This window comes from Cupressus sempervirens, chromosome 2, assembly GCF_028749045.1.
Source record: "Cupressus sempervirens isolate cs-2001-9-10 chromosome 2, ASM2874904v1, whole genome shotgun sequence".
NCBI lineage: Eukaryota > Viridiplantae > Streptophyta > Pinopsida > Cupressales > Cupressaceae > Cupressus > Cupressus sempervirens.
The window spans coordinates 782355306-782366301 of NC_143119.1; positions in this window are offsets into that span (position 1 = coordinate 782355306).

The following is a 10996-nucleotide window of genomic DNA, read 5'->3' on the forward strand; positions in this document are numbered from 1 at the left end:
GTGCAGTGGGCAATCCTCTAAAACAAACATTTGAAGGAAGAAAGGAAGGTTAGAAGTTTTGAAAGTTCAACAAGATTGAGATGGTCAAAAGAACACATTTCCTCATAGTACTCTATTGCTAAATAAAGGTTTAGACAACAAAAACTCAAGAGAGTTTGGGTTGGAATTATCAATGTAAATATGATGAGACATTGAGGGTCTGGAAAGCAAGGAATCTCTAAAGGAAAATGAGGAAGAAGACAAACTGCTAGAAGAGGTGGGGAAAAACAACGAGAAGGAAGAGTCAAATAGGAAGAAGTAAATAGTGGCATATGAGGAGGATACAAAGGTGAAGTTAAACGGTGATAAGGAAGTAGAGGAAGAGCGAGATGACTCTCAGGGGCTAAACACACAATAGGACGAGGAAAAAAAAGGATCTTTGACTTCCTCAAACTAAGGAGTAACAAATTAAAATCTTCATACTCTCGTTTGTCTAGTTTTTTGAAAAAGTAATTTTGTAGCTTCTATTGTTTGATCTAGTAATGGATCAAGATCAAATTTCAAGCTAGTGGAATCAATTTGAAACTTAAGCGATATTTTTCCAGTTAGAGTATGTTTCCTTTATATTTGTAAGGCCCACACTCGTACCCTATTATAAATCATAAGGAATGAATGTGATTAGGGGTTAAATTAGGTCATGATTGACATTTTCGTTACTAATAATGATTTATGAGATCCTATTAGAGACTGATGCAGATTTTGGTTATTATAAGTTTAATATCCATTCAATAACATTAGGTTGACTAGATAAGATCACATGAAAACAAAACTCAAGATGTTCTAGCTGGGAATTTGGTCAAGGAATTCAAGATATGATCTACAAAGCAATTAGGAAAGATGAAGTAACATTTACTCTCGTGAGAAATAACAACGATTATACATTATAATGAAAGAAAAACATAAATGGTTGCATTCATAGATTGGTTTTAAATCATGACGACATAATTATGAAAACATTCCAATGGCTTGAGGAAAAACATAAATGGTTGCATTCATAGATTGGTTTTAAATTATGACGACATAATTATGAAAACACACACACCCCTCGTAATGTATTAAAAGGGTATTGCTAGGAATGTCATTATGTTTAACTTGATTGAAAGGATACTAGTTACATGTTCACATATTAGTGATTTCCACTTAAGACATATAGTAGGATCCATTTAATTGCTTAAATGATTTAATAGATATGACTTCAGTGTTTCATGGTTATGATAGACAAGTATTGTGATAGTGTTTAGAATGGTAATTTCGTTATGACAAGAAAGATAAATGTTGATACACATATTTTGATATTGCAATATTTTGAATATTTTATGGAAATAATTAGATGGATTTAACTGAATATGTTAATGTGAATTAAGTGATATTGGATTATTCTGCACTTATCTGCATGTATTTCTATATTATTTCATTGGGCTTCTGACATTAAGTTGAGCATGCAGGAAAGTTGAACCATGGGAATTATTCAGGGAAACAAGGTTCAAACCTATGTGAACACGGTAAAGCCAAGGTGAATCTTTGGAAGATTCAAAACCTCGTTGTATTGTGTTTATTTCGTAATGTGTTTGTGTATGGGTGTAATAAATTTAAAGACCATGATCAATTAGAGATATGTCATTGTGATGTGTAAAGTATTTTAATGGGTGTTTCATTTGACACTTGTGTTGTCTATGTGTAAATGACATGTCATATAGGGTTTTTGGGCATGAAGTCACTTAACCTAAACTTAATCCTATTATGAAATTAAGTCAACCCACCTTGGAGAGTGTTAGGAGGAGTCACCATCTTTCGGAATCCTAATTCAACTTGGTAGGAACTTTAGAGAGCCTAAAAGTAATTCCCAAGTGTCATTTTTGTGAAAATAAGTCACCCACATGGTAATAGTATAGGTTGGGGGTCTAAATATAACCATAAGTTGGTCTAGGGGACTTAGGAGATCCTCTAAATTAGTCATTTTCAAGCCCATTCGAAAATTAGAATGTTACATGACTTCTTTCCTCATCCCTCCACTTGGCTAAGTTCCTATTGGTAGAAAGGTACAAGGGTGTAAAAGGGGTAGGCGGGGATGAAGTGGAGGTCTTTTTAGGGAGTTTGTGCCAAATTAGTGGTTGTTCACCCACTCTCTAATGGTAGAGACACTTAGGGTTGGAGGAAGAAACTTGGAAGCCAAGGAAGGAAAGCTCTTCATCACCATTTTCATAACCATTAGCTTGGAAGGAGGTTAGTGCTTCATGCCATGTTTTCTCTCATCTCATGAAAGTTGAAGGATGGAAATTGTAAGAGTGTTCTTGTAGGATTTATGTGTTGTTTATGGTGCATGTTCTACATGTTAGTGTATGTGAGTGTGTTTGTTGAATCTTTTTGCCTTTGGTTTTGTTTCTTGAATTTTGTGGTGGATTGAATGTTGTGTTGGGTGTGAAGGCTTCACTCACCCTTGGGAGGGAAGATAAGCCTTGGGGTGTAGGGGTTAGTTGGGCTTTGCATTGAAGTTGAGAAATCCCTCTCTTGGTGAGGGGATAGTTTTCATGGAGTATGGGCTTCATTGAAAGCCATATGCCTTTCTATTGTTCTATGGGAGGTATAAGTGAGGATATGTGAAAGGAGCATGTATGGATAGCCTTGTTGAGGCATGTGATTATTGATAGTCTTGGATGACATGTGTTTCTTGGAAGCTTTGTTGGGTATATTGCAATTGCAAGATAGTTAATGCATAAGGATATGGCATTCTCCTCTTTGGAGAGCCCATCTTCACCCAATATTTATGATTCCATTGGTGAAGCATTGTGCAATCCTTGGTTGGGGTTATAAATGAGTTGTGAAAATATTGTATTCATGTTGGTTCTTGTTGTGATGCTTGATTGAATGTATCCTATTTGAGCCTTGTTTCCCCTAGCTTAGTGGGTGGGCTCCTTGAGGCCTATGTTGGGAGGTAAGCCTCCATGGTTCTCTATTTTTCTTTGAAATTGCAGGTTATTTGATGCTCTTGGATACTTGGAAGTCATGAAGATTTCATTGCATAAGGGGAGAAAATATTGTTGCAAATGAGTTGATGATGGAGATACAAACTTCATTTTGTTATGTGTTTCTATTTGTGTTGTGTAAGAGTATTGTGTTGTTCTTATTTAGTTGACAATAGAGGGATTGTGAAACATCTGTGTGTTGTATAAGGTCTACCCATTTGTGTAATTCTATTATGGTGATTCACCACCTTTCTATGTATCTTGGAAGTTATTGTAAGAAGTGTGCGATGTTGTTGTTAGATATGATGTCTTATTTTAAAGTTCTTGATCTTCTCCATGTTTATGTAGGTTTGCCAAAAGGATTTAATATCATGAAGAACTGAAATGGTAGGAAGATTATCCTCATTGAACTTTATTATCATTTTAGTTCTATTGTATAATAGTTGTATATACATATTCAAATTTAATCCTTCTCAAGAGAATGCATTATTAGTTCTCGAGTAAATGGTTCCAAACTTCATAAGTCATAGATAAGAGCAATCAAATAATATTATATATAATCTTGTCATTAAATGTATATATATTTGCATTGAGTCTAATGTTCAAATGTTGAATGAATTCATCAATCTAGACTATACATAACATAATGAGTAACTCCTAATATATCATTGCAATAACATATTATGAATACCTTGGACTATAGAAATAGAACAACAAATAGATGACATAGAATATATAAGATTTAATATGTAAACTTGTTGTAGGTGCACATTTTATTCACTGGAATTTATATGGAGAAAGTGGAAATAATACCCAGGCAATATAGACCAATATAATAATAAGGGAATATGCCAAGGTATCTTCTAAATGAAAAAGAAATAATAGAATATTTAGGTAACAAGGATGACATAGCATAATAAAATGCTCCAAGAAAATCACCTTAAGCACAATTCACTATCACTTTAAACAGGTAGTTAGAAAAGATTAAGGAGGCAATCCCCAAGTAAGGGTCGACCAGGTAGTTGAATGAGACATAAAACAATAAAATATTAAAACAAAAATAAAAAAATAAAGAAGTTTGCTGACCTGTAAAGTCTATGTGACCATTACTTGTGCAAAACACAAGAAAATTTGTATGGGGAAGAGGGAGGGTAGGGGTCCCACCTTCCCATCTCCCCCTCCCATGCCTTTCCAAGCTCATGAGCGCTTTTAGTGCTGCCCAAACCTGACATAAGTCAGTAGTACTTTTCCTCCATTGCACTTTAAAAGCCACCCACCTTAGGAAAGGGCCTTGGTCAGTTGGAATAAAGCGGTGGCCATATCTTGTGGGGGGGGGGGGGGGGGGGCACGTACATAAAGGTAAGAAAAGTGTTTTAAAAAGGTCATGACAAGGTTATGAGCACTTGGTAAGGGGATTTTAAAATAAAGGTCAAAGACATGTATTTGAATGTATGCCAAGGGGTAGGGGCTAAGGGAGTTAAGTATAGGTTAGTAGATATTAGCTAGTTGGATGTTAGCATTGTAGATGTTAATAGGTTGTTTAAAAAGTAAGTAGAAAATGGGTAAAAAGTTGAGCATGGTTTAAGAAGGGACTTAGAGGAAATTTTAAATGGGGTAGATTTAATATTTGTAAGTATTACTTTAGTTAGTTAGGGTGTAGGTTAGTTAATGTTAGTAGCTAGTTTAAGATGCATTAGAGTTTAGGATAATAAAGGGAGTAATAACAAACTTAAATTGACAAAAATATTATGTATTAGGACTATTAGTTAATCAAGGGCTAGTAATTATTGGAGTGTTAGGAATGGGTTTAGTGGATATTGTTGGGGTGAGGACATAGGGTTTAGAGGTATTAATAAGTTGTTAAGTGATAGGGGATAAAGAAAGGGTAAGGATATTATAAGAGCCTAGTTATTATCGGGTAAGGTTAGTGATAAATGGAAGTGATAGTTTGGATTAAGAATTAATTGTAATTAAAATGCTAGGTTATGATTAATGGAAATAAGGGTAGATTGTTTTGGAGTTGTCGAGTAGTGCTTAGGGAAAGATAATACTAATTTCATCATAGTTTATAATAGTAGAAGAACCTGATTGAGTAGGGAGATTTGTGGAATGGAATTTAATTATATTATAAGTTGAATTATACAAATTTCATAAGTTAGTAAAGGATTATTGGTAATCGACTTCAAGTAGAGAGGTAGTATTAGATATGGTTAAGGGATTACAAGTTTGTTAGGAAGTGCTCATATTTAAGATTGTATATAAAGGGTAGAGGTATTATGTAGTTAATAAAATTATGCAAGAAATGTGTTATAGTTTTATCATTTAGTTAATTAACCAAAGGATTCACTAATTTAAGTTACTATTGTTATTGGTCGATAGACTAGAAGATACGTCAGGTGTTCTGTGAAGTGTCGAGTGAAGGTTATCATGAGAAATCTTAGAAATAGACAGTATAAAGTCTACCATGACACTTGCAATAAGTCCAAATACTAGTGGTGTCTAGTCATTTCTATGTAGGAATCGTACTTAGGCTCTTCATATTGAGATATTATGAATGAAGCTTTTGTGAATAGGCATAACATTTCACATCATATAATGAAAAATGTATATAAGCCAAGGATGTCGGGTTTGCACATATACATTAACTATGTGATTAATAGACTTGATAAGGTTTAAATATGTAACTAGATATATCTTGCCATAAGTTATAGATTTTAAGTCACCTATAATGTTTCCCAATTCCAACTATAAGGTACAATTGTGGATACAAGCACCAACTAACAAGCATGGGAGAGCAAATGATTAACCTATCATTACTAGGTTGTAGTTATAAGTGGAAAATAGTAAATTTGATACTTGCACACTAAGTCATATCATTTATACCTTTAAGATGATCTTAACCTAATTCTAGTATAACTTTCTAAATTGATCATCATGTCATTTGAAAACTCTGATGTATAATTTAAATGTTGTCAAAAAAAAAAATTAGTTGTGTTTTTGGCCCTATAAGATTGGGCATGACAATATTTCTTCTTGGACTACTTTCAAATATTATGGCTATACAAACTATGTTGTTTCTAACATGCTTTAATACAAAGCTTTCAGATCTAGTCCCTTATTTAGCAAAAGAGACATTGTGCTATACAAAATATCCATATTAAAATTATAGATAATTTTTATTAAAAAATATTTTTAATATATCTATTTTTATGATTTATATTTTATTTATTAATTTAAAAATGTCATTTATCTTTCTCTATACCAATTTTTTTATTAGTAATAATTTCTATTTTATTAAATGATAGAGTAGCATTACATAAAGTAGAAAAACTTATCTATATTGGCTTTGAACTTGGAGTCACGACCATGAATCGTCCATCACAAAAATCCAACCCCTGAACTTATAGTTTAGTCTTGTTCCATTGAGATCTACCACTACCATTACAAAGAGTTTTACAAAGTAAACTCATACAATGCTCATAGAATTGGGCATTTAGTAATGCCCCAATGAAACATTTTTAACATTAAAAAAATCACTAAAGTAAACACAATATTTTTTAAATTACATAAACTCTAATATTTTTAAAATTTTGTATATAGATAGATATGAAGTTAAAATCAATAACATGAACATTTATTATTATGATAATATTGTATAATAATCATTTTTAAGTTGATAATTTTTTATTAAAAAGATAAAGAACTATTTTATTTTTTCAATAATTATTCTACATATGAATTAATATAGAGAAACATCCATACATGGGCTTTTAGGGGTTCATCCTTCTCCCCTCTCAACTTCGAAGCCAATCCAATGAGAAAGACCCCAAGAAGGGTAGTGGAAATGCAACTTTGATGGTGCTTTTAAAGGGAATTTGAGACCCTATGGGGCATTATTCATAATCAAATATGCTAGTGGAGACGTCATTTCTTGTGGTGGTAAGCATCTTTGAGATGGAATAAACATTGTTGCTTAAGCTGAAGTGACTCTTTTGGGTATTAGAGCTTCAAAGAAATTAGGGGTGACAAAGCTTCATGTTGAAGGCGATTCACTAATTATTATTAATTCTATAATCAAAGGTGACATGGAGGCTTGGAACCTTCAAAATTACATCTTCAAAATAACAAAATGAGTTATCGTCAAAGGAGGATTCCAAGATCACACACATTAAAAGATTAAGGAATAAAGAAAAAGACACAATGTTAAACTAGGCTTTAAATTTCAACATTTTTGAAATTGTCATGGAAAATTATTCTAGTGTTAAGTGAGAAGATTAGACCAACTTAAAAATTACTCTCTTTCCCTCATCAAGGCACCTCTCAAACTCATAAATGTGGCATGTAATTGGGGGGTACTTAGAGGATTTTATTCCCTCTAAGTAAACCATTGGATGTGACATGCTTTGATTGTATGTCATCATACACCACCCTAAAAAAATTTAGTGTATGCCCTCTTGATCACAAGTTTCTTCATTTGTAGAGATTCAACATAGATTTTTTTTGGTGCTAAGAAAATACAATCAATCTTCACCCTCTAATATCAAAAGTAGCAGAACCCATTTGAAGGTCTTTATAGGAAAATGAAGGTGGACACAAATGATCAATTCCACTCACCCCATATTGGTGGATTTTGTAGATTGGTTACTTGGTGAAATGTTCTACCAGCTAGAAAAATAGACGCTACATCAACACATATATCTACTAAATGATTATGGTATGGGCATTGCAACTTGGAGAAGGTAAGGACATCATTAGGTTCATGATGCTCCAATTGATTCTTAAGGATGCTTTTGTTTAGAGGATATTTTAGCGACATCAATCCCTATAATTGGAATAAATTTGGGTGAGAAGAAAACATGATTTGAAATAATTCCAAGTACAAAATGCACCCCCTTTGTGTGGAGATTTGGTGAAAATATGAAACACAAAAGTTTTGAAGAAGCAAGAAAGGTCTAGTACAAACTCAAGCTATTTGTCATGCAACAAATTATTGATAAGAACATAAATCAAATGAATTCTTGGGCTAGGTGGACAACTATTAATGAGATATGAGTGGTTGAATTGTGGAGAGCTTGACAAGAATCAAATAAGGAGGAGGAAGATTGGCCATAAGCCAAACCAGATGTGTTCTCAGATGAAGCAATGTTTTTCTTCACTTCTCCCCTTTCGCTTTGTGTTGATTTTAGGTGGGTTGTTAGTTTCTCTATGATGTTTGTTATCTTCTTTTTACACAAACTTTTAAAGTCTAGGTTGTTTGAGAGGGAAAGAATGTTTATTTTGGTTACTTTTGTGAATTTTCACTCTTAGGGAAGTAGTTGGAACTACCATTTTTGCTTTGTAATTGGGAAATTGGGGCAACTGAACACCCCAATGATCAAGAACTAATTAGTAAAAACTCCTATTTATTTTAATAATGCAAATTGTGAGGTGAGGACTAATAGAATAGGAAGAATGAGGTCAATTTGTTTACATTTTTGTTACAATAGACCTTGGAAAAAGTTGTGTATATCTCTACTTCTCTTGTTTACTTCTGGCAATGTTAGTGCCACTCTTCAAGTTAGTAGTAAGAAGGTATATTTTTTGAGAGACTTGTCTTCATGGTAGAAAATGCCAATTTTGTTGAAGCTTTGATACAAAATGGTTTGTTCAAAGGTCAGGCTAGGGTAGACTGGAAGTCTAATTGTGGAAAATCTTGTTAAATGGAGAATTTTAAATACAATTAGGAATGAATGAGCATGGTGTAACTTGAGCGGGTTTGTGGGCTTCAATGTCAATTTTTGCTTCGAAAAAACTATAAATGTTAAGTTTTTGTAATTTATGTTGTCCTTGTGATCTGGTTTTGAGATGGTCAGGATTATCATAATAGTAAATGTTCATGTTATTGATTTTAACTTCATATCTATCTATATACAAAACTTTAAAAATATTTCAGATTATGTAATTTACAAAATATTGTGTTTACTTTAGTGATTTTTTTTTTATGTTACAGATGTTTCATATATAAGATGAGTGAGCTACTTCTTGAAATTCATGATTTTGAATTTTTAAGAAGAGTACAAGAACATACAAATAATCTTTGACCATCCATTTTCTAAACCCAACTTGATTGCAACTCATAACCTATCCAAAAATATTTAAAGAAATGTATTCAAGTAGACTAAATTAATTGAAAATAATATTGAAAGAAATATTGTTCCTTATTGCAGCACACATTTTTCTTTCTAAGATATATTTAAAAAATGGAAGTGGAACATATAGAGAAAGTCATTTACTATATCATCAACAACAGGTACTTATAAGCCATGTGATATAACATTGTAAAGAGCAATCAACTAGATGACTAACTATGTACATGAATATTCTATATCTCCACTAATTTAACTACAACCATCAACTATTCTACCCAACAAAAAAATACTATAAGACTTATATGTCAAAATTTAGGTGGTATCAACCTTGTGAATATTTAATTTATCTCCTACTTATAACCTTTTATATTTCATGATAAAACACAAGGTATTTATCGTGCAACCGTGAAATACCTAATAGTTGAACAAAATTAATCACTTAACGTTTGAATAATATCATATTTTTAATTAAAATATAAATTTTCAGAAAGCCAAATGACTTCAATACCTTTTGTTAATCAAAAAATTAATCACTTAACATTGTGTTTTTTTACAAAATACAATGATGCTTACTTAGTTAAGTGTCTTCTTTTATAAATGACACACTTTTATTGGGTAGCTTTGCAAATTTATATGAAGAAAATATTTTTACTGAACTTTTTAATGAATGTGTTTCATGAAAGAGTCCACCTTGACAAATATTAGTAAATGCATTAGTTTTTCCACAATCCACGAAGGATGGAGATTGTTTGTAACTTCAATTGTGCACTAATTTTATAGTCCTTTTGATCATATTCTATGATCTATCTATGCATTTTCACTCTTTTCTTTCATTTTGATGATAGATCATAGTGTATGATATGAGATGTTGAGGCAATAATTAATACACAATTGAAGCTAGAAACAATGTCCATCAAACATTAGGTAATTTGTTCATCTATATGTAGACTAATTATTGATAATATATAATATAGATATAACAAAGACTAAATCATATAATCGCAAGTACTATTTGAACAATATGATGCCTCTCAATTATTGACCCCTCTCCACTAGTTTCTAAGACCATTGCAAAATAGAGGAGTCAATTTCAAGTGTGGTAGAGAAGGGTGACCAATATCACATGCACGTAGTTGTTGGTACATTTTCAAGCCACATCTAGATTAGGGAAGCATTGAGTAGTTCAAAGTTTATTACTTTTTTTTATTTTAGTTGGACATCTCAAATATGATTGAACATGATTAAGACAAACAATATGATGCCTCTCAACTATTGGTCCCTCTCCACTTGTTTCTAAGAGCATTGCAAAATAGAGGAGTCAATTTCAAGTGCAGTAGAGAAGGGTGGCAAATAGCACATGCACGTAGTTGTTGGGTACATTTTCAAGCCACCTCTAGATTAGGTAAGCATTGAGTAATTCAAAGTTTATCACTTTTTTTTTTTTTTAGTTGGACATCTCAAATAAGATTAAACATGATTAAGAATGAGATTATTTGTTTTATGCTTTAATTTATCTCTCATGTTAATGCACTTTCTTTTAAAACACTAAGATATTGAGCGAAGAAGCCCCAACTTGTATTTTACATTTAAAAATATTTAATATCTTTTCAACTAAAATATATGAAATTTATTTGTCCTATTTTCAAAGAACAATATAGCGTATGTGAGAAGGATGACTTCTTTTAAGTTGGTCCAAAGTTTTTGATTAAGGAAAATAAGTTTTGAAGGGAGCCTAAAACTCTTTACAAATCATAAAAATTTCAATGGAGCCCAAACCAAACAAAACAACATCCCAAAGGTGAAACAGGTCACCAACCAAGACAAAGTGACCAAGGTGGCATCATAGATAACACAGTACTCATCAGC